General features: G+C 33.9%; 1 protein-coding gene across 2 annotated transcripts in view; it reads right to left on the bottom strand.

Moving 5' to 3' along the window:
* Positions 1-25,859, bottom strand: part of LOC140159083 (uncharacterized) — a 91,053-nt gene extending 65,194 nt beyond the window's left edge. For both annotated transcript variants that reach the window (XM_072182425.1, XM_072182426.1), the window contains exon 1: positions 25,671-25,859. The gene's annotated coding sequence lies outside the window, so the exon portion shown is untranslated. The remainder of the gene's footprint in view (positions 1-25,670) is intronic.
* Positions 25,860-26,546: the final 687 nt, after the last annotated feature.

Below are 26,546 nucleotides of genomic sequence, written 5' to 3' on the forward strand. Positions count from 1 at the left end.
AATCAAAGGGTATAATAGGCCTCTAGTTGATGTGGAAATAGAACAGAGGCATAATTTGGATCAAATCTCTATAGCTGTTTTTACAGTTGCTTGGTCCGGTTTTCGTTTTACTTTCATATTTCAAAAATTCAAAAGGAATATCTGTTAAATATTAGAGTTTAGATATTACACGCAAACATGAACTGAATTCCGCGTTTATTTATTTATTATTATTATTATTTATTGCTAACTGAACACAGTTTGGGGGGATTTCCAATCCATTGTCTTCAAGTTTATTTAACCAATCAAGATAATGCTATGATGGTGTTGAATCTGAAGTTTTGCCGCAGGTTGTAGTCAAGTATGATTCTGAAAGTTAAAGGAACCTTATGCATTTATTGCGTTACTTTCGCAACAAAAATCTGAATATTTGTAGAAGATATAGTCCTAATTTTCTAAACGATATAAAAATGTGTCTCGTTTGGAATACACACCAAAGAATTGCGTAATTTTCTGCATTATAATTCAATCATATTAGTTGAGTTTAAATTCAAAAATAAACCTAACGATTGGCTACAAATAGGTTTTTTTACTATGATGATGTGTTGCTCAATATTGCATTAACACACTACAGGCACAGCAATGTTGTCCCCTATGAATAAACCATGTTATTCAAGCACTTGGTTTTGCACATCGCCTGCAGTCGTGTTATCTTTTAAGCAACCAATCGCGACAGTAGATTTATATAATCTTTCCAAAATAACAACGGCAATCCCCAGAATCCATGAAACAATAGAATCAGGACCTGTTTGAGTAGACATGATCATGTTTTTTCTAAGATAATAATAATTGTCGTTTGTTCAATTTTACAGAGTGTACAAGAATGATGGTCGCAATAATGTGAATTTCTTTAAAAACTTTTAAGCCAGTAAGTATATAGCATTTCTCGACGGGAAGTCGGGAATTCATAATAACTTATGGTCCAAATAAAGTGAATTTCTTTTAAAAAAAAAAAAGACAGTAAGTATATAAATTAGCTTTTCTCGACGGGAAGTCGGAAATTCTTAAGTTATAGTTTTTCTACGATAACGCCGCCGTCGCGACGCGCATCAGTTATCCAGTACCGGTGCGTCAGGTTCATGTGTTTGTGGTCGAGCTTTCGTAAGATGTGTCTCTGACTTCATCAGTCCTGATGACTTTTAAAAAAGTCATAAACATAACGAAAGCTCAACCATTCTCACCACCGGAACCTTCTGCACCGGTATTCTGTAGATACTATAACTTATTCTAAGCCAGGGTTTGTAATGTACCTTAAAATGTGCAAAAGCTATTTTATTTCATGTTTTTTTTTCTTCTTTAAAATTCAAATCTATTTCTTAATGAATTTCAAATCAACTTGATTGACTGAGTATCCATAAGGTATATTCCCAGCAAATTCATATAAGAAACATGAATTGATAAAACGATAATTTAACATTTTATATCAAAACAAATAAGCTTAAAATGTGTTGACCCTGCAATATTACCAAGAACATAAAGTAAGACAATTAATGCTTTTCATCTCTTGACCTTATTTCTTTCAAAAATATTTCCTTTCGAAATGCTTTCTCTGGGCAGTAAAAATGTGCCAACATTTCTACAGATGAGACCTGTATACTTTAGTATTTAAAATGATTGTAGTTACCGCATTTTGACTTAAGAGCCACGTAGACTGATTCAAAAACCACCTATCTCCCAATAAGAAGACAGTAACTGTTTTGTAACTGTGTCATAGATACTGCGGTCTCAAAAGGGCGGACATGCAGATATAGCCTTACCGATGTCATATTTTACACATGTTGGATGTTTGGGTTCCTTTTGTTCAACAAAATCTAGACTACAGCAAGATCCCCCAGCTATTTTGATTCGAGAGTATTTTGAAAAGGAAGAACATTTCAATTGCTTTTCAGAGGCGGAAAGGTTGCATGCTCTAGTCTTTTCCTGCTAAAAATACACCGACATGCATGCCCAATGAGATCATATATACCAAGCGTCTCTTGTGCTGGATAAGCATTGGACAGAATAATTTATAGTACCCTTTGATTTTGTTATTTTATTGAAACCCCTACATCATTTTTTTTGTAGAAAGATGGATATTTCAATTTAGTAGTTTTTTTCAGTCCCCGAGTCTACAATAACTACGACCCGTCATACAAACTTGTAACCAATGCAGTTTTTCCTTCCCTGAGTGTACAATGATTACGACCCGTCGAAGAAACTTGTAAGCAATGCAGATTTTCCCGACCCCGTGTCTACAATAACTATGACCCGTCATGTATATATACAAATTTGAAAGTAATGCAGTTTTTCCATTCACCGGGTCTACAACAAACTTGTAAGTAACGTAATTTTCCCCGTTCTCGGATCTACAAAATCTGTCCAGTATAAAATAGCAGTATCTACTAACATGATACAATACAGCTACTACCTTTATCAAATTTACTTGGGAGACAAGTGTTGTTTTAATTAGTCCACTCACAAAGTCAAAATACATGTCACTTCACGTAAACAACATACCAGATACTGTAGTTTATCTGATTTAAATAGTTTACATCAGTTTGTTTACCCAAAGTAAAAGGCAGCATCTGTTTCCAATAAAGGATGCAAATACTGCGTTTTTACTTGGGAGATAAGAAATAACAGGTCGCCATTGCATTAACCCTCTGCAGATGATAAGTTTAAAAATTTCTTCAAAAATTCAAAAATTTAAAATATATACATTTCCATGACCATATTTGGAATCAGCATGAGAAATGCATAAAAATGAGTACAAACAAGCCTAGTATTGGCTCAGTGGTTTTTGAGATAGCTTTGATATTTTGTGAAAATATCTCAGAACTTCCGACTTTTTATATGGAAGCCTATAGCTAGCACGCAGAGCATTAAACATGCCATCACATATGGAGGCAGTCGGCGTGTTGGCATAATGTAGTTATCTGCTGCAGGTGGCTAGCGGCTTCTCTACGTAATATCGATTTCTTCGCTGTTGTTTCTTTCATCTGATTTTCTTCCTACTATGCGTACCGTGCATGTAGCATACTACGAAAATTTTCTGTAACTCGGGTACATCATTTCCTCGATCATTTATCACCGTCATATTATTGATAATTGCAGTTGCACGTTTTCTTGTACGTATCGTATCAGTTAATTAGCGTTCTGTGTTCTATATCATTTCTTATCTGACAGCTTCATTTACCAAATGGGTGGTTTCATTTGAATTCCATACACCCCCTCAGTAAGACATGAACTTAATCTTCCACACAGGGAGTGTGAATTTTAAATAAGGTTACCTGAATGGGTGACTCCATTTGAAATCTATGTGGAAGATTAAGGTCATGTTTTCCATAGAGGGTGTATGTATTTCAAACAGAACAGCCCAATATTTACCTTGCACTCTAAATGGGTTAATTTCATAGTCGGAAATAACAAGGTTATTTTGGCGTCAAAAATGTTAACGCATTTTAACATCGAAAACACATGCAACTGATTCTGATTGAAAGATATAATGTTATAGCAATTGCCTGCTTCCACGGACCACATTTGTATTGATATAAATTACCCGAGACACACAGTTTTGACCTTCATCATTCAAAGAAATTGATCTAGGTCCAACTGTCATAAGATATTATTTTCAGACGAGAGGATGCTACGGTAAGTTCAATGTCTTATCGGCTCATAAGATATCTTAAGCTTCCCAGAATCCTTTGCAACGTAATGCATCACCTCATTTCATAAAATGACACTCTTATATACTTTATTTCATGTTGAGAGAATAGACTGGCTAAACACGGGTCGATAGTCAAGAAATAAACATAATTTGCAAGATCTGGTTGTGCTCTGTTCATTGATGTACGTTTTGTCACTTTTGACCTATGTTACACTGGATAGCAATCAGTACAGACATTTTAAATGGAAGAACTGCATTGTGGGAAGCGCATTAGATATCTTCTGTGGGCTCATCCTGGCATCGAGTAGGAGGTTGCTTGGTGATATAGACTAAAGATATATAGGGGAAATCAACGAGTCTATCACAAACAAATCTCATGGCTCGACTTACTGTCAATACCTCTGTCAACCCGTCTATTTCTGGCGAGGCGACCTTGAGAAACTTGTTCTATTAACACCGAAATTGTGTTCTATTTTACACCGAGATTGTGTTTTATCTATTTTACAACTAAATTTTTGTTGGATTTAAACCTAAATATTTTGTACACTTTTTTGTGATGATGAGAATAGATTCAAAATGTGAGTTCTATTAAATTGGCACTTTCTGATCCACAGCTTAAACCTTCGCCTTTTTTCCAAAATTAAATTGAGATTTTTATACCATTAGAAACCTAGGACTATAATATTTGTGTGCGGAACTTTTCTTGCAGCTTCGGTCGTTTCAAATTATGAGTTTCAGTATTGGTTTTGGTCACGTGGTTTCCTATTATCCTGCCTAAGCTCTTGACTGACATCATTACCGATATCTTTGTCTGTACCCTTTGTTAGAAACTTAAAACTTGTAGAAAGTAGTTTCGGTTTTCATTTCAGTTTGTTACATAATCGTCTGACCGCAGAATATCAGGTTTGAAGTTACCTTGATCAAAGTATACAAAAGAAGTTTTTAAATTTCGCGGTGCAATATTCACGAGCAGAGAAGTCGAAGAAGTCAATCTTTGAAATCGTGATTTAGTTTTCGAAATAATCCTTGGCCTATTTCCCTGTGAAAAAATATAGACTATCGATATATTTCCACTCGACATACATCTATTCATGCGCATATCGCATGCAGGAGGATCGCTAGAAAGCTATATGACTATATAATAGTCTAGTTGACTTTAATTAAGTTATTTATTGCTCGAAAGAAATGAAAAGAAAGAGAGAGGAAATAGGGGTGTGGGGGGTCCCCGTTTGACACACAGTGCGGGAGGGAGTAGGGGTGTGTGTGGAGGGGGATGGTAAAGGGAGAGAGAAAGAAAAACAGAAGGGAGAGAGGATTAGAAGTGGGAAGGGAAGGAGGGGGAGAGGAGAGCTCGAGAGTGGAGTGGAAGAGTGGGTAGGGGAGAGGAGATATCGAGTGAAGGGGAAGGCTATTACGGTGCCCCATGCCACTGAGTTGTAATTTCTGTCTGATAACAGACATAAAATACAAATTGGACGATGTCTATGTTAGCCCATGTTAAACAACCGAATCTGCAACTAGTAGATTATATAAGCTTCCAGTGCTTTTCGCGTGTAAAAATTCAAATTATTGAGCCTTGATCTAGGAATTACCCACAACAGAAACGGTCTTTGCACTTCTTTGATTATAGCTATTAAATGAGCGTTCAAGGGCATGATGAAACAGTAGCTGTTAGGCACTATTTTGGTTGCCAATAATAAAGAACACTATCCTTCGCTTATTTATTTGAAATTGCCCATTAGATATAAATCTATTCTGAACTTCATAACACCGTGGTTCAATGTCTTGATGAATCAAAGGGTATAAAAGGCCCCCTAATTTTTTTTATTATAGTTGACTGCTAAATAGAACAGAGGCATCATTTGGATCAAATCTCAATGGCTGTTCTTACCATGTTTACAGTTGCTCCTGTTTTCTTGCTTTTACTTTCATATGTCAAAAATTCAAAAATAAATATCTGTTGAATATTGGAGTTTAGATATCAGACATGAATTGAATTCGGCGTTTATTTATTTATTATTATTATTATTTATTACTAACTGAACACAGTTTGGGGGAATTTCTAATCTATATTGTCTTCAAATTCATGTAACCAATTCAGATAATGCTATGATGGTGTTGAATCTTAAGTTTTGCCGCAGGTTGTAGTCAAGTATGGTTCTGAAAGTTCAAGGAACCTTATGGATGCAATTTATTGCGTTACTTTCGCAACAAAAATCTCAATAATTGAAGAAGATATAGTCCTAATTGTCTAGACTGTACAAAAATATGTCTCTTTATAATACACACCCAAATAATTGCGTAACTTTCTGCATGATAATTGAATCATATGAGTTTAAATTTAAAAATAAACCTACTGGTTGGCTACAAAATAGGTTTTTACGATGTGTTGCTCAAATATTGCGCTCAAATATTGCATTAACACACCACAGGCATAGCAATGTTCTCTCCTATGAATAAACCATATTATTCAAGCACTTGGTTTTGTACATAGCCTGCAGTCGTGTTATCTTTTATGCAACCAATCGCGATAGTAGATTTATATAATCTTTCCAAAATAACAACAGCAATCCCCAGAATCCATGAAACAACAGAATCTGGAGGTGTTTGTTTCTCATTTTTACAGAGTGTACAAGAACTATGGTCCCAATAATGTGAATTTCTTTACAAAAAATTTAAGCCAGTATGGGCCTAAGTACGGGAAGTTGGGAATTCATAATAAGTTATATGGTCCCAATAAAGTGAATTTCTTTTTAAAAAAAACCCAACAACAACAACAACAACAACAAACAAACATTTAAGTCAGTAAGTAAGTCTATAGCCTTCCTCTCTACGGGAAGTCGGGAATTCATAATAATAAGTTAATTAAAGGTATTTCTTCGAGTTATCACAGATTATCAGACTGACAGTACCGGCGCGTCAGGTCCCTGTGCAGCTGTGTTAGTGGTCGAGCTTTCGTCAGATGTATCTCTGACTTCATCGGTCCTGATAACATATCTGACGAAAGCTCGACCACTCACAAAGGCACCTGCTGCACCAGCATACTGTGATAACTCGTATATAGATACTATATGACTTATTCTAGGCAGGGTTTATGGCCTTAACATGCTTAAACTGTGTAAAAGCTATTTTATTTCCTGTTTTTCTTTCTTCTTGAAAAGTCAAATCTATTCTTTAATGCATTTAAAATCAACTTGATTGACTGATATGGTGACGGTATTCCCAGCAAATTCATATAAGAAACCGTACATAAACTGATAAAACGAATATTTAATATTTTACATTAAAACCAATAACCTTAAAATTCGTTGACCCTGCAGTATTACCAAGAATATAAAGTAAGGAAATTAATGCTCTTCATCTCTTGACCTTATTTCTTTCAAAAATATTTCCTTTCGAAATGCTTGTGCAAAATTTCTACAGATGAGACCTGTATTTTCAAAATATAGTTACCGCATTTTGACTTAAGGGGCACGTAGACTGATTCAAAAAACCATGTCTACCAAGTAAGAAGACAGTAACTGTTTTATAACTGTGCCATAGATACTGCGGTCTCACAAGGGCGGACATACAGATATAGCCTTACCGATGTCATATTTTACACATGTTGGATGTTTGGGTTCCTTTTGTTCAACAAAATCTAGACTACAGCAAGATCCTCCAGCTATTTTGATTCGAGAGTATTTTGAAAAGGAAGAACATTTCAATTGCTTTTCAGATGCGGAAAGGTTGCATGCTCCAGTCTTTTCCTGCTAAAAATCCATCGACATGCATGCCCAATGAGATCATATATACCAAGTGTCTCTTGTGCTGGATAAGCATTGGACAGAATATTTATATAAGTACCTAGATTTTTTGTAAATTTTATTGAAAACCCTACATCATTTTTGTAGATACATGGATATCTCAACTTCACTATTTTTAGTGGTTACATGGAGTTTTGAATGTATGTATCGGTTCCTATACTAAAAAGAGTATATGAATGAATCTGGCAATATGCAAGGTGCTTTTTCCGTTTTCAGCTGCGCCAATTATTATAATCCTGTAAACCTATATGTAGGGGCGGGTATGGGGTGTGGTTGTGGTGGTGGGGTGTGTATGGGTGTAGGGGTGTGCAGGGGTGTGTTTGTGTGTGGTGTAGAGGTGGGTGTGAGGCAAGTGTACATGCTATGCGTTGGGATCACCCGCGTGTATGGGGGTCTCTGTCTCTGTATCTATGGTTCAAAGAATCTTCAAAAGATCTTCCTTACACTACCCAAGCAAACATGCTAAATTCATATACTCAAACGTAGTTTGAATCATTTGTGTAAGGAATACGTCATATAGGCAGAATATATGTGCCAAATATTCCATCCATTCTTTGCTTTCAGACGGCAGAATGCCATCAGATTACTGGATTTATTTAAATTCAGAATTTCGACTTTCCGTCTATATGAAATCTGGTGAACAATAATATGAAAGTCAATTCTTGATTATATTTCACCACGTATCAGGTCATGATGATAATGTGTGCCTCAATGGCTAGAACTGACTTACTCGCAATATGATTTAAAGGTGTACGTATACAGTCTCTGTATATTTCTATTAAAAGCAGAGGCGTGAATTCCGGGGATGATGGGGGGGTGAATCCATACAATATTTTGATAAGGGGTGGTCCATACAATTACCCCCACCCCGAATGTTGACGCCTGTATGTGAGTTTCTGACAAAATTAACCTTATATTTGGCCATTTTAGTCTAAAAAGTGCAATTTTTTACGCTCTTCGCGCGAATTTGTTCTACATTTGCACTATTCTGTCGGTCCGTGCCACGTCACTTCCGGTTGATGATGCGACTCAAATTTGAGTGAAAACAAGTCCTTGGTTCGATTTTTTCTTGATGATTTCTGTCATTGGTGTTGTGTATATTTCGATCACAAATAGTCAGTGGAATCAAACAAGTTTCTAAGTTTTCAGAGTGGAAGTTACTTACTTGATTTATCGTTTTATATAATGACAAACCGACAATTAAAGTCCATGGTCGAGTGTTGTTTTTTCCGAAATTGACGATCACCACTCCAGTCTGGAGTGACTAGTCTCCTTCACAGCCGGTTTCTGTCGTTCATTACAAACCGTGAGCCACGTGAAGCTTGGGCCCAAGACTAGAAGCTGGACCGACAGAATATTTCACCATTTTAGCAATATGCATTACAAATTTTTCTGTCTCCAAATTGCACGTTTTTGTAGTACATTCCCAAAAGTTTACCAAATATGAAATGAAAATTTGATTTGTATTGCCATTTATAGTTCCAACTAAAAGATTAGAATTGGAGGATATTTCAGTTGGTAAAACAGGATAATATTAAATTGTAATCCCAACAAATTAGTACTGCATTTTTATGGAATCGCGTGTACATACATAGCAAACTAATATGAGTAAATCAAGATTGATATATACCTCCAACAACAAATCCATGATAGGTAATTGGTGCCTGTTTTTGACAGGCAAACAACCATTATCCCTGCCATTTATAAATGCCCTGAATTCATGTTTTACATCCAACTTAAAATGCAAATTGGACCCAGTCTTCCCCTCCCGGTATCCGGTAAAATGTTGATGATTACGTTTGAGCCTTGGTACAAGGTGTCACGGATGGGTTGGAGTGAATACTTCTGTGATTATAAAATCGTTACTGCCATTCATTGGAAGATAGCACTTATGTAATCAGTTATTGCTATCTACTGAAGACAGTAATTACACAATTGATTACTATCTACCGAAGACAATAATTAAGCAATTGATACTGAAGATAGTACGCAATTGGTGACTATCTACTGAAGACAGTAATTTCGCAATTGATTACTATCTACTGAAGACAGTAATTTCGCAATTGATTACTATCTACTGAAGACAGTAATTTCGCAATTGAATACTATCTACTGAAGACAGTAATTACGCAATTGATTACTATCTACTGAAGACAGTACATACACAATTGATTACTATCTACTGAACACAGTAATTACGCAATTGATTACTATATCTACTGAAGACAATAATTACTTAATTGCTTACTATATTGAAGACAGTAATTACACAATTGATTACTATCTACTGAAGACAGTAATTGCGCAATTGATTAATATCTACTGAAGACAGTAATTAAGCAATTGATTACTATCTAGTACTGAAGACAGTAATTACGCAATTGGTTACTATCTACTGAAGACAGTAATTACGTAATTATTTACTATATTGAAGGCAGTAATTATACAATTGATTCTATCTACTGAAGACAGTAATTAAGCAATTGATTACTATCTACTGAAGACAGTAATTAAGCAATTTATTACTATCTACTGAAGACAGTAATTACGCAATTGATTACTCTACTAAAGACAGTAATTACGCAATTGATTACTATCTACTGGAGACAGTAATTAAGCAATTTATTACTATCTACTGAAGACAGTAATTACGCAATTGATTACTCTACTAAAGACAGTAATTACGCAATTGATTACTATCTACTGAAGACAGTAATTAAGCAATTGATTACTATCTACTGAAGACAGTAATTACGCAATTGATTACTCTACTAAAGACAGTAATTACGCAATTGATTACTATCTACTGAAGACAGTAATTAAGCAATTGATTACTATCTACTGAAGACAGTAATTACGCAATTGATTACTCTACTAAAGACAGTAATTACGCAATTGATTACTATCTACTGAAGACAGTAATTAAGCAATTGATTACTATCTACTGAAGACAGTAATTTCGCAATTGAATACTATCTACTGAAGACAGTAATTACGCAATTGATTACTATCTACTGAAGACAGTACATACACAATTGATTACTATCTACTGAACACAGTAATTACGCAATTGATTACTATATCTACTGAAGACAATAATTACTTAATTGCTTACTATATTGAAGACAGTAATTACACAATTGATTACTATCTACTGAAGACAGTAATTGCGCAATTGATTAATATCTACTGAAGACAGTAATTAAGCAATTGATTACTATCTAGTACTGAAGACAGTAATTACGCAATTGGTTACTATCTACTGAAGACAGTAATTACGTAATTATTTACTATATTGAAGGCAGTAATTATACAATTGATTCTATCTACTGAAGACAGTAATTAAGCAATTGATTACTATCTACTGAAGACAGTAATTAAGCAATTTATTACTATCTACTGAAGACAGTAATTACGCAATTGATTACTCTACTAAAGACAGTAATTACGCAATTGATTACTATCTACTGAAGACAGTAATTAAGCAATTGATTACTATCTACTGAAGACAGTAATTACGCAATTGATTACTCTACTAAAGACAGTAATTACGCAATTGATTACTATCTACTGAAGACAGTAATTAAGCAATTGATTACTATCTACTGAAGACAGTAATTACGCAATTGATCACTACCTACTGAAGACAGTAATTATATTAAAAATTGTTACCTTAAGGGCTCGATTGCCCACCTTTGGCAGTATTTTTTGTTTAATAAGTTGATTATTACGGTAGTTGATATAGAAGCACATTCCTCGTATTAAGACAATTTGGTGTGTCTTATGTGCTCTTAGGTCCCACAAAAAATACTGTGCAAACGTCGCTATCCGATCCCTTAACCAAACCAAAAGAAACTATTTAAACCTCCTGTTTAAGAATATTTCCCTTAAGCATATTAACTACATGAGAGCTCCAGATCTTCCTCTCTCTTCCCAAGACATTTGCAAACCCATATTTTGGATTTAGGGACTAGTTATTACGTCATGAGTGCGCATGAGACTTTTCCAGTCGTTTGTTAAAAGGTCAATACACTTAATACACTTGCCTTGGAGTGTAATTGATTACAAAATGAACAACTTGCTGTGAAGATACTAACATTATACATGCATAGGAAATGTTGTATATCTCCTGTGAACATGGCTATTCCAACTAAAATCCATACTACCCCTGTGGAAGATTTAGGATATATCTCCCACAGAGGGAGTTTACATTTTAAATGGAATTAGCACATTAACCAACTCTGTTTGAACCTCACCTCCCACTGTGGAAGATTCAGATCGAATCTTTCTCTGAAAGGTGTATATGCAATTTAAATGGAGCTGCCAAATGTGTCCATTCCATTTGAAATTCATACTCCCCCTGTGGAAGATATTTCCAAAATCTTCCACAGAGGGAGTTTGGAGAAATGGATTCGCCCCCATTATACACACTTAGCCCAGATTTTTCCAAATTAAATCAGTTGCTGTTTTGAACCAAAATGTGTGTTAGCGCAAGTGATGCGCATAACACATGTCAAATCTAATGTAGAAAGCTATAGCAAATGACGTTGTATAATCCAAGATTCAACGTATGTTTCAGAAACATTTGCCAAAAAGACATAATAAAGCTAACTGATTTTGTTTTAAATTATAGAAAACATCTTTAGTTTATTGCATTTTTTGTCTGACTTTCCCGCCCACCTTTCACTATTTTTTTTTTTCAACTACAAAAAATAGGCCAATCATGTACATGTAGTGCTACTTTAAAAAATAGCATTTTTATAAAGGCTATAGACATTATTTGGTACAATCACGAGGCTAACATGCTACTAAAGAGCCGTTCTTGTCATACCATGTTTTTATTACCCTCTCGTTTTATATTTAACTTTGGGAATATTACATTTTGGTCAGAAAATGTATAGCGCACAAAGAACTGTCGGTGCCAGATTTTCTCAAAATTATCTATAAGGCAAAGAAAGTTTGCTGTACAATCTCAGAACTTTAAGTGCATGCTACAGTAGTTATGTGAAAATTTATTTGTCAATTGACATCTTACACGGCTGTTTGATGTATATAGAATTGGCTTCATTAATAACTAAATGCAAACTATAGATGGCGCTATTTATCCAAAATCATATTTCTTTATTTGCAAGGGTTAGGTGATTAATACCGCCATTAAAACAGCTGGAATAGGTGAAACAAGCAACAAGAAAATTTTATAAACATATTTTATCAAACAATAAAATCAATTATTTGTATTAAAAGCTTGAAAGGGTAATTTCCAGTAACTAAATAGCGCCACCAATTTTGGCATTAATACATACATTTTATATCAAAAAAAGGTTATGTGTATTTATCTTGGGCGTATAAAGGTATCCGCCATCAATATGTTCACCCCATCGACGGCAGGGAAAGTGTCAATTATAGAAATGGTCTAATTTCTAAAAACCATTATCTCGATAAAAATCTCACGTAAGTGGAATTTACGGTATTGTCTATGTTGCATTACTGATGCATAAACACACGAATGTAATCATGCCAAAACAACATTATTAGTTCGGGTCAGATTGAGAAGTAGCATACCTATCATCATTATGTTATGAAAGACTATTCTTGCTTATGGAAATAAAACGAACCATAGAAATGCCTTTAGCATACACGTTCACATTACAATGATTATTGTTTTGATTGGATTGTCGTTTTAAACTAAAGAAACTCGTATTGGGCTTTTCCATTTAAAATCCATCCCCCCTGTGGAAGTCTTCCATTTAGGGAGTATGGGTTTCAAACAGAATAGACAATTGAGTAGCTACTTCCATTTGAAATACTCGCTCCAGTTGTGGAAGATGTAGGTAAAGCCATATACAGGGTGAGGAGTATGCATGGGTTTCAAAATAATTAGCCATAAGAACTCCATTTGAAAAACAAACTCCCCCTGTGGAAGACTTTTCTGAAATCTTCCGCAGGGTTGTGGCAGATTTTAACGGAATAGCCCATTCAGATCGTTCAGGGCCTTTGGCGTTTCGATAAATGACTGTACCCTTTAGCACGCGAAGTGAAGCAGATGTTTATAATGACTTTGAATTAGTGTGTTGAATATAATTGCGTATTATATTAGTTTCTATTGCTTCTATTTTATACGTATATCGACACTTGAATGTCATTAGGTCGTATGAGCTTTGTTATTGCTATTCACTTACGACTGATTATAAAGTTTATCAGGCAAAATTGATGGCAAAACATGTGACATCATATTTACTACTCAGCATTCATCATAATTTTTAATCATTAAATGTATCAATTTTTTAGTATGAATTTATTTTCATCGTCATCTGGAGAGGCGCCTCTATCCATTACATTTGCATTTTGTGTCATTTCCGGGTCATTGCGTACAGGGCTTCTCTAATAAGTCGACTGCTCAGTGCCAGAAGTGGGTAAGTGCAATATAGCTGCCATGTGTAGCTGCCATGTGTAGATAAGTACAATATACTCTGTAATTTGTCAAATGTTCACATGGCAGCTATTGCACTTAACCATTTATGGTATACTGAGCAGTCGAAGTACCCTATTTACTATCATCATATATCATTGAGTAAATTTATTAACAAGAAGATGAGGAGATCAGGGTAAAAATACCGGTATCATCTTCTTATCTATTCACTATATCTGAATCTTGGTGACACGACACCAAGTTCAAACGTTGACTATGTGACAATGCCTGAAAACATTTTTCTTATCTTGATTTAATAAATCCCTTTGCGCCAAGTGGAGAGAGAAAAGGGAGCTTTCTGAACTTGCTGAGGCACAGCGAATTGTCTCCAATGATATTGGCATGAGCCATGCCTGGATCAAGAAATTAAATGCCGTCTTATATATTCACAAAATATTTTATTGAACCTGTGTTTTTTTTAAAGTTTTTTTTTTACTAAAGTGCAATAATTTGCAAAACATCAATATGGCACAGCGAAATTAATGGATGTTTGTTTGTTGGGCTGCTTGTGGGTGTGGGGGTGTATGAGTGGTAGGGGTGGGGTGGGGTTGTCAGTGCAGTGGGGGTACGTAAAATGATGCCTTTTGAACAGATGTATACGAGTGTATTATAAGCTACGAATCTTTAAGGGCACATTTTGGTGTGTTAGTGATGCATTTGCTATAAACATGCACAACGTTGGCTTTCTATGTTTAGCCTCCCCATTTATAAAAAAAAAAGTCCTGCATGGTGAAATATGTGCGTGTGTATTACATAAGTGTTTGTTAGCCTGTTCAAATTGGCCTTTCATAATGATTCATGTTTTCGTTTTGTTTTCAGTTACTCTTATTAAATCGTATTCATATGCCATCAAACACCATGTTTTACTGTAAATTGTATACTGTTTGCGATATTGTCACAAAAGGATTGGTAGTAAGTCTCTGGTCCATTGATATCACTGTATAGATTTTAAAATGTATGCTTGGCAACATAAGAACCGAATAAGGAAATATATATGACCAGAAATGTGTTTGATGTCTATAAACAGGTCTTCCAAACATTCTACATGTTTTTCTCAATAATTTTAACCATTGCATTGATCATCAGCAAAATAACACATGGTGGTTTCAACCCTACACCATCCTGTCTAATATAGGCTACTAACGGTTACGAACCTGCACGTCAGGACAAAACCCCTAAGTGAATCCGTCTCGATTTTGTTTTCATGCCGTAAACCCGAGTTCAATTCAGATGTCTTTCTACCTATATGCATAAGCTTCAAATGAAAAAAAGAAGCTACAATGACTGTCTAGGTCTCTTGGGTTACCTACCTGCATTCGATAGAGTTTTAGATATAGGTATATAGGAGTGAGGTTAATTAATAAATGCTCTTTTGTCGATGGAGAAGACAGTATAGAGGGAATTAAAATCGATTTACTCTAGCTTTGTGGTAATTTCGATGCTTAATTAAATGTTCACGATCCTTGTAATTATAAACGGGCTCGTGTTTCGTTATGCGATGTATATCATTTCTCATTGTTACCGTATTTATGGCAATATATCATTGCTCTGTGTGCTAGACATAAGCTGCAACATAAAAAGCCCAAGTTTTGAGATATTTTCTAAAAAAATATAAGGACCAACACTGTGCTTGTTTTTTGTGCTCATTTTCATACATTTTTGATGCTGATTCCAAATTTGGTCATGAACATTATGAAACTGTTGAATTTTTAAATATTTTTTTGAAACTTGTCGTCTGCAGTCGGCACCAGCGTGGAGAGAGTTATGTTCTGTAACATATATGCAATGCAAGTGTTTGTGTAACACCCCACCCCTCTACAAAGCACACTATGCCCATATACACCTTAAAACCGATTTAATATTAAGAGGCGCTGCCGTGTACATTGTAACACTTAACGGGTACTGAAGTACATATCACTGAATATATATTTTGATCTAAGCGTGTTATCACCACTTTGGCGTAAAAATAATATTAAAGTTTAACACCCCATTTTACAAAAGTGAAAAACATGAGCAATATTTTTAACATCTTAGTCATTTGTTTAGCAAAACACACTATCCCTACACCTTAGAACCAATTTGCCGCTGCGGTGTACATTGTGACACCTTAACTTGAAGTGAACATGGTGAATGATAATATATTTTGATCTAAGCGATCTATCACCACTTTGGAGTAAAAATGTAAAAATAATAAGTTTTACCGTCTTAGTCGATTTTTCTGGCTTCCAACGTATGAATGACAAATGTCATATTTCAATCTGATAACAAATAATTTCATTATAAACGTACCTAACCTATCATCTTTATAATATCTGATACTGTATAAATTATACACCTCACAAGACGCCCACGGTTGTTTTCTTATTCACTGTCTAACACGCCTAATATGAATGAATAAGAACGTGTCGTACTTGGCTGTTGCATTTACATCCACATCCACACTCGACTCCCCCTGCGGAAGATGTTAGAAATATCTTTCACAGAGGGAGTACGAATTTCAAACGGAATTAGAGGGGTGTGGAATTCCAATGGATCTGCCTATGTGTTCATTTTATTTGAAATTCATACTACCCCTGTAGAAGATAATTTTCAAAATATTCACAGGGAGTGTTGATTTAAATGGAACAACCCATTTGTAATGGTGCCGCCGATGACAGTTTTCTAGTAGCCTATAATTTTACGGCCGGGTGGACCATTTTGTTACACGGTCTGATTTAGTTTCAACCTTTGAGAGGAATCATTCACACTGCAGTTAGCAGGCGAGATTCTTGAATATTTACAATTTCTATGTTCAGTAGTAATTTATTTTTGAATACTCAAGTCGAATCCACCTCATGTTTTCCTCTTTTGTCTTTAAAAAAAATTATCTTATCTTTTACAATTCCGATATTGAAAAATTCCATTTTCTGGTTCGCCTTTGATGACAAAATTTACAGCACGCTGGTGAGTTGTGCAGGGGTGGATGGTGTGTGTGTGGGGGGGGGTAGGGCAGGGGTGTGTAGTATGTTGGGGTGTGTAAGTTTGTGTGAGTCATTTGTTTTAAATTCGCGAGTCAACTAAAACGTTTGTACATTGAAGACAGTTTTTGCAAGTATATCCAAATTCAGGAAAGCCTACATTAGTGTCACATTTGTGATTGAAGTTTTGTTTCACTGAAAACAATTCACTAAGCCAAAATACAAAATACAAACAATTACTTACTGACATTGCTGTAGAATCTCGCCATATCACATGAGATATATATGTGATGTGATAAAGCAAATCAGTCAGAAGTCGGAAATAATGATTTCCAGATATAGGCCTAGACATACAAAGAAAAAAACCTTTCTTTTGTTGTCTACTGTTTTGGAAACACTTCAACTGTTCATATCTTTGGAACGAAATGTTCAATTTCAATGAGTTTTCTGCAAAATATAGCTTTGCAAATGCTTTATGTAGCAAACTGAAAATTGAATATTCCCGACTTAAGACTAATTTTTGCTTGATCACACCACATATATACTGTTTGCTATTGAATCACAATTCATACCAAGTGAACGATACTGACGTCTTAATAATGGCATCTCGAATCGGTTCATCTTTGACGTGCCGGAGTAATCATGGTCGTTCAACCCAAAATAAATCAATTTTCATTGTCTAAGATTGTGGAATTAATGAAAAGTTACACCTTGAAGATTTGAATGCGTACGGAATGCAAAACATACACTTTCAAAAATTGCTTAATGTATAGAGGTTATCAGTATTCTATAAGCTGCATATCCTATCCTATCCTATACCTTGTTTAGGATTTTCAAAAGTAGTACATGCATGTGCAACCATGACTGTTTCAAAATAGCCCGCCAAAGTCATGCAAGTAACCCCGAGGTCGTGCATTGAATTGGTTTGAATGAGGAACTACGGGAACCAGTGCCTTTTGTTATAAGTCACACATGAGTCAAGTGGATAACCTCTATTGTGATTCTTGTGAGATATGTGTCATATTATGAAGATATTCTGTTTCGACACTTTTTACATCATATAACTCAAGAACGACAAGACCTAGAAAAGTGTAACTGTGATATTGAATTCTTCGTCAAGGCCGCTCCAAAAATAAACTAGAACAGTTTTTGCCTGAGGTCATTACTATTCACAGGATACCACGATTCGACCAGTTTACAACATCTAACTACTCTAACTGGCCTTAAATCAGGTTAATCTAACATATTTTGGGAATTAACATGTTAACTGCCTGCCGTAACAGCGTAAATGCACGGTTGTGAAAGATCGCCCAATGATAATTCGTTACGGTGGGAATGCCTTGTCGCTAAATTGATAGGACTATTAAATCCTATTACATGTATTTTGTGTGTAATAATTATTAGCTCATGATTACAAGTGTGATCTTTTACCTATTTTACACATAAAACATGTGTAGGATTTTAAGTGAGCATTTTATAGTATTAAGTAAACACTAATTAGTAAATAGTTTCATACGAGACTAGTACGAGTTTAGCACACAGGTGTTTAATAATGTCAGAATATGCTGGAAAAATATTACTATTTTAACAAAGCAATACAATATTCACAACAACATGGAATAAATTATGCTAAACGATCATGTATGGTAAACAAAAACTACTGTTGCACCAATATCAGCTGCTTTATATAATGTTATTGGAGTTATCATTTTGTGGTACATTATGAGCAATAATTATATCTTGTTTTGCAACCACCACGTTGTTGAATCCAATAATTTGTGATTGATTATATGCGACATGTATTAGGAAATCGTATTTATTACATACACTCGTTATGTCAGAATTAAGACTGTGCACAATGCATTATGATGATGTAATTAAGAGTGGTGGTGAATGAAGTGCAAGTATCAAAAGTATTTCATTTCTGGTAATTTATTACATGAAAACAAAACGTAGTTTGTGTTTGATTACAAAAAAATATCTCTTAGCCTGTTATTGATACAACTAACGTCGCATATATATGACTTAAAGTCATGAACTAAAAGTATAACATTTATTTATGTGTTTGTTTGTTTGTTTATTTATTCATTTATCTTTGGCTAAGTATGATTATAGGGGTTTACACTGTTATATAAAATAAGAGCATCCGGAACATGGAAAATCTACATTACTTGCGTCTTTGTCATACTTTGGTACTGGGTATTGCTGATGTGGTAAACAATATTTATTTATTTATTTATTTATTTATTTATTTATTTATTTATTTATTTATTTATTTATTCATTTATTTATTTATTTATTTATTTATTTATTTATTTATTTATTTATTTATTTATTTATTTATTTATTTATATTTGGTAAGAAGTTTTACTATTATGTGACAGAAGGGCATCCAGGATGTGGAAAAACTACATTACTTGCGTGTTTGTCATACTTTGGTATATGGGTATTGCTGATGTGGTAAACAATGTTTCTTTCTTTCTTTCTTTCTTTCTTTCTTTCTTTCTTTTTCTTTCTTTCTTTCTTTCTTTCTTTCTTTCTTTCTTTCTTTCTTTCTTTCTTTCTTTCTTTCTTTCTTTCTTTCTTTCTTTATTTATTTATTTATTTATTTATTTATTTATTTATTTATTTATTTATTTTTTATTTATTTATTTATTTATTTATTTATTTATTTATTTATTTATTTATTTATAAGTAGACCTTTAAGGGTTATGTTATGTGAAATAAGAGCATCCAGGACATGGAAAATCTACAGTACTTGCGTGATTGTTATACTTTACTACTGGGTATTGCTGATATGGTAAGTATTATTTATTTATTATTTGTATTATACAATAATAAAGAAAATGGATCATCATATTTTAAAATGACCAAATACACGTTTAATTGTTACAATATCAAACCAATATATTCCCATATATGACTGGAGCATTCCCATTAAAGGTATTTCATTCTTCTGGTTTTGTCCCTCTTTTAACTCTGCTTCTCCCTTCCTCCTCATCTTCTTCTACTTCAGAACAACTTCAAACTAACATTCAGATATTTTTAAAGCGCACAACTTTCACAATGTAATTCGTCAATCTTACATCACCTGAACCACAACAACTAGCATAGCCTGATATGCGTAATTTATTCATGAAAGATTTCATTGAACTACCAGCTCTAGGCACATATTGGCAGGCAAGGTAAAAACCAGAACAATCCTTAGGAAAAAAGAGCTACCATCGACTTGGCCCTGCTCAACGTGCTCGAGTATGCTAGATTTGAGAGTACAAAATTACCTACATAATTATGCACTTCTGTATAGTCTCTTTTTCTGTAAATCAAAATAATACACAGTACTTATGCAGGTGTTAAAACATGCACAAGTATAACTTTTTAAATCAGGTTAGATTTTATGATTGCCAAATCCAAAAATACTCACATTAGACTTTCGCCATCTTGTTTACTTGCTTTTACTACATGTATACAAAGTTGATTTTCAATTTGTTTAATTTGTTTGTCAGTACGTAAGTTTATTTTGTTTTTGATAACTTTTTGTTTGTTTGCCGCATTGTTATTAATCTGTTTGCCCCATTGTTATTTGTCCGATTTTATAGGTATTTTAATACGTTTTAAAATTACTAGTAAATTACCAGATTGTGTATGCATACAATATTATACAAAATTAATATAGGCCTATGTATTTTAAAATACTGCTGTGTTGTTAATATTTAACGAAATTGGGCAAATGGGGTATCAAACCATCTGATTTTCTATGTTAAAATACTGTGAATATACGATTAATAGTTCTGAAGCTATAGACATGATAGAACGTAATTGTAACGACTGTGCTACTTTTTGTGACATCTTTATATGTAAATGTATTCATTTTGGTTTGAGGGCTCATTTAAAACAATTAACTTTAATAGCATCATATGATTATGACGGTGACAAGCGTCTTACATAATTTCATTCCTATCCATATTAAATATGAAATATTCCATGTTATTTCTTACAAATCTCAGTCATTCTTACGTCAAAAAGATGGTTCGTTCTTCTCTCTCACGCTAACTGTTAACCCCGGGGCCATATACTATCTATCTACGTCGCAATTGAATTACCGTTCCAAGTGTTGCCGCATACGCCATAGCCAATTCTACAAGCAAGATAGGACAGTCGCCTACCTATATATATTTACACCTACAGCACACCAAGTACGTAACTACAAAATTTAATATGTATAAAATACTTCTGACCTTAAATTTGTGACTGTAAGAGGCTGCTGTAGTATAAGTAGTTTTGAATTTTATTTTTGAAGACATTTTATACCTGCTTGAGTGATTGAATGAACACGAAGAGACATATTTTGGAGGAAAATTTGTGTGAATCCATTTTGCATGTCTACATTGATCCATTAAATATTGACATTTTAGTGCTTTAACCCTTTTCACGCGGGTGTTGACTGCAGACGACAAGTTTAAAAAACAAATTCAAACATTTAAAAAATTCAGAATTGTACATTTTCATGACCATATTTGGAATCAGCATGAAAAATGCATTAAAATGAGTACAAACAAGCATAGTATTGGTTCAGTGGTTCTTGGGAATGCTCTTGATATTTTGAGAAAATATTTTACAACTTCGATGGCTTTAGCACGCATAAAAATAAAATTCAAAAATATCCGAAATGTACATTTTCATGACCATATTTGGAATCAGCATGAAAAATGCATTAAAATCAGTACAAACAAGCCTAGTATTGGTTCAGTGGTTCTTGAGATAGCTCTATGATATTTTGAGGAAATATCTCGAAACTTTTTCTATAGCCAGCAAGCATATAGCATTAAATTTAAAATATTATGTGTAGAATTCTAACATGGATGGCGATATACGCGGGTTTCTTCTAAATTTCATGTACACTTTAAAAAATGAGTAAATTTTCTCCAAATTAAAGTTAGTCAGAATAATGTCTTATACGACCTATGTGGAAAAAATATTTAAAAAGTATTAAATTTTACAGTGATACAAAATTTGACTCATTTTGCATTCGCGAATTGCAATGCTTTCCAAAAATGACATAAACAATTTCAGGAACTAGGCCCTATACCGAAAAGCATTTGTAATATAATAAACTATTTCATGCATGCATTTGCGAATGTTATTACTAGTAATATTTCAACAAATTGAATTAATGCAGGTTACATGAGCAGCGACTACTGGTGGTAATTCCACCATTCCAGTAATAAAAGGTTTGAGTTTGCATAAGGACAATTCAATATATTTCTAAATGAAGTATCAGTGTCTGTTCAATTGTTCAGATATGATATATAATATTGATAGGAAAGAAAAGTAATCTGGAAAAATATGTAATATCAGATGATACTGGACTCCTTTGTGGCATGCAGTTCCGTTAAGGTAAAATAAGCTATCCAAATAGTTATCAAATAGTGTAAGCATAGACGTATATAAGGCGTGTAAGAGTAGTCATGGTCGTTCAACTCTAAAATCAATTTTCATTGTCTAGAGTAAGGAATTAATAAAAAGTTACACCTTAAAGAGATTTGAATGCATGGGTATGGAATGCAAAACAAGAGCTTTTAAAAATTGCTTAATGTATTTTGGTTCTTGAGATATTTGACGTTTTATGAAGATGTTTCGTTTCTTTCCATCATAATTCAAGAACCACAATATACAATTGTAACTGTGATATTTGAATTCTTCATCAAGTCGGCTTCCAAATAACACAACAATTTTCATCAGAGGTCATTGCTATTCATAGATGCTACGATTCGACGGATTCACAACAGCTAACTCTAACTATAGCCTTAAATTAAATGGACAATAAGTGATTTGGTAATTTCAGAATACCCTAAAGGTAGTTATTATTTCATATTTGGACATTTTACGAGCAAGCAGATGTGTTCACACGAAGAACTAAAAAGGGGTCTACAAAGACCAGACAGAACCATTTTAGACATGAAAAGGTTCTGTAACTACCAGAAAGAACGTAAGAGTCCATGTAATTTTCTTGAACTGTTTCTCTTGAGCTGTCTTGTATATATGTAGAGCCCCTTGAACATTTTTTTCTAAGAGTCTATCGTGCTTATTATGACAAACGTAATAACAATATATTAATACAAAATCGGAGGTATAGGATAAAACATACTTTAGAGTATAATATACTTTATAGAGTAATCAGGCATATGACCCATTTGTTAATTGAATGATAACAAAATAACATACTTTATCTTTAAATTTGTGTTGATTCAAACATAATCATGTCATTGTACATATCATAGCTCCCATTGGGCGCCCCATTCCTTTTTTAAAGGAATTTTTATTTTAAAATGTGTTTAACATGTTACAGACATATGTTCTCATTCAATAGACATATATCGTATATCTGTAATTCCATTTAGTTGTCTAGGACATATTTAATATAACCTAAGGGAATAACTGAATATGTATTTAGTTTTTACGCGGGGGTCTATATGTGAGTTTAGCTATGAAATATCAACAAAAAATATAATTTTGTTATTATATGCAAACTGTATAAAATGCTTATAGTATCCAGTTTCCAGTGATTATGGGATATCTATAATTGTCATAAACCTAGAAATTGTGGTCATGCAACAAGAGTCATTTAAAGGTTTTGTTTAGAAGAGACAGGATTTAAAAGGGTATTTCGTGATCCACAGCATCATCCCCACCTTTCTCAAACAAAAAAGTTTAGATTTTTATACTACTGGAACCCTCTGGCTACATAATGTTTATGTACAAATAAATTCTTGCAGATTAATTCGTATTGCAAAAATATCGTGAAATTTGAATTCCGGCCGTTCTAGTGTACACCAGAACGAAATCACAACACATTGTCAATATGGAGCAATGTAATACACATAATCATGCATAACTCGAAAATTGGAGTCAACTGAAATTTTGAGAATAAGCTTTTTTCGTGGATATTTACTAAAAATATCATAAAAGGAGGATGCTATAGTATCACGAAATACTCCTTTAATAAACACCAAGTGATGGGAACCAATATTGGTAATATTTTGATACACCCTTTACATGTATATCCATTCTTATTCCACGCACTCGTATTGGCGTTACTTCAAGAAGCCCTATCATGTGCAATAGCTGCCCTGTGGACAATTGAAAAAGTCTGCATTCTACCCCTCGTATCATATCCAAAAAAAATGACATCTGGCAGCTATTGCAGATAAGAATTCCTCGCACTAAATCCATCGTAATTTCTTATTGAAGTAATTTTATATATACCGTACTTTCAATGGGTTCTATAGTCCAAGTCCAGTTACCTTTCTTATACAATATAACCCATATAGAATTATTCATTAATTCCAAGCAAGTCATGTTTTTCTATTATGTAGATCAAAGAAAACGTATTTTCAGATCACTTTTTATATATCTATTCTAATGCAACGAAGCTGTATAGAATCCCGTATAGAATATGCATTTTTTCGTATATTCTATTTATCTATAGCTGCAGATGGAATATGTTTATCCCTATAAATTTCAGGTCACTTTACATGTCTATTCCGGGGTTTATTCTAATGCAACGAAACCGTATAGAATATGCATTTTTCGTCTTCTATTTATCTATAGCTGCAGATAGAATTATGTTTATTCCTAAATAGAAATCCGACTCGGCTTTGCACCTGTACCTCCCCATACCTGAGGTCATGCACATTCAATATCACCCTGAGCGACCAAATGATAAATGCTCTCGGCTGCTCTATCTCGCGTTCAACCCCTGGGCAATTTCCTATATAGTATATCCAAAACATCTCGCATGATCAATCTTATGCTAGAACGATATCTCTCTTATTTTTATATGTCAGGATTCTTAACAACAAGGAGGTTTTTTTACTAAGAAATCGAATAAACCTGCAGGGTTTGTAAAATTGTATCTTACAAAATATGTTATATAATATCTGAGATATATAGATGTGTGTTACGGTGAATTTGACACAGATTGGGATAGTAGCATGGCAATGAAATTTGAATTTATAATGGAGACATTTATCGTAGTTTGTAACAATAGCATGCTTTCGTAGTGGTGTATATATTTATCTAGTTATTAAAATATTATCAGAAACCAGAATTTAAACGTCTAATGTCTCGTATAATTTATTGTTTGTAACAAATGCATGATTTGGTGGCGTACTTTGTCAGCAGTGCAAATAAAATTATAAATTAAATTAAACTAAAAGGATAATTAAACATTTATTATCAATATTATTAAACTTATTATGATAATCGAAAATAAAATGTTTTTGCATTAATAATTGACTTTTGGTGACTGGAATTGTTTTGTAAAAAACATAGGATAATTAAACCTTATTCATCAACTTTCAATCATATAAATTAGCTATCATAATGCATTAGTCAAAACTGTAATGCGTTAGTCATATAAATATAACATGCGGTCTACAGTAAATCTACAAATTACCTTACAGGTAAATGCATACAAGGTAATCCTCACATTCCGCCATACTAAAAATAATCGAGTGCTTGCATACTCCTGCTTATTCACATATATATATTCCCGTCTTCTGTAGATAGCTCCTAGTGATAGATGCATATAGCAAAATGGCCCAGTGTGCATACGTATGATTAAACGTTGCTCGAGCAAAGAGCGAGCACGGTGCATCAACGTCAAATAAACACAGCATTTTGGCTAGCAATACTCACAGTGAATCACATAATTAAGCATAATATTTGAAAAACAATTTAAAAACACTCACCATCACAAGTGTGGCGTTACAATCTCGTCATCTTGCTTAATCATGTTAATTTATCCAAAAAAGTAAAATGGGTTCAATTCCTCAGTTAACTCATCGAAATATATTTAAGCAGTTGGGTAAATAATAAACGCAGGGTCGTCAAATCGTAGTGTTATCTCCGACATGATGGTGCGAGAACTGCCGCCACAATAACACATGTAAAGTGAAAACACTCCGGTACTCGCTTAACCACTAGTATTTCTAGTAAATAACGTATGTGGCGCTTGTCTCATGCATTAAATTATAGTAGTTTCATTGATGCTTTGGCTCCAATTGATTCGTGTTTTATTATGTTCGATTAACAGCTGAGATAGTTCCCATTGCACATTGTTGATGTTATTAGAAACCAAATCAATAGGTGTTGTTAATTACCAAAGCAATTAATTATAATTCTGTCAATAACAGATCACTGAGTCAGTCTGAGTCTATATTCGGAATGCTTATTTTGTTTTAACATACTTATACTTTGAGCTTTTAAGTGCACCGTGTTATGTGTATCAACCGATATGGTCATTGCGTGAACCATGTTAATGCAATTATAAAGCTTACCGCCCTATGGCATATGCTAGGTTACAAGATAGGCCAATCCTGTGATAGGACCAGAGGGAATAACTGGGATAAATCTGATTATCATGGCTTACTGCATGGTTGGTATTACACACCTTCAAGTCTTGGCTGGCATATGCACGCATTATGATATTATTTACTTATCTACTACAGGAATGTCCCGAAGAACTGACGTAATTCTAAGAAATGCGTTCAGTATAAATGTATAAATACATGTTTCTCTTATTTTCGAAACCATGTGCTTAATTAAAAAACACAGTATAATTATGG

This window comes from Amphiura filiformis, chromosome 8 (assembly GCF_039555335.1).
Source record: "Amphiura filiformis chromosome 8, Afil_fr2py, whole genome shotgun sequence".
Taxonomy (NCBI): Eukaryota; Metazoa; Echinodermata; class Ophiuroidea; order Amphilepidida; family Amphiuridae; genus Amphiura; species Amphiura filiformis.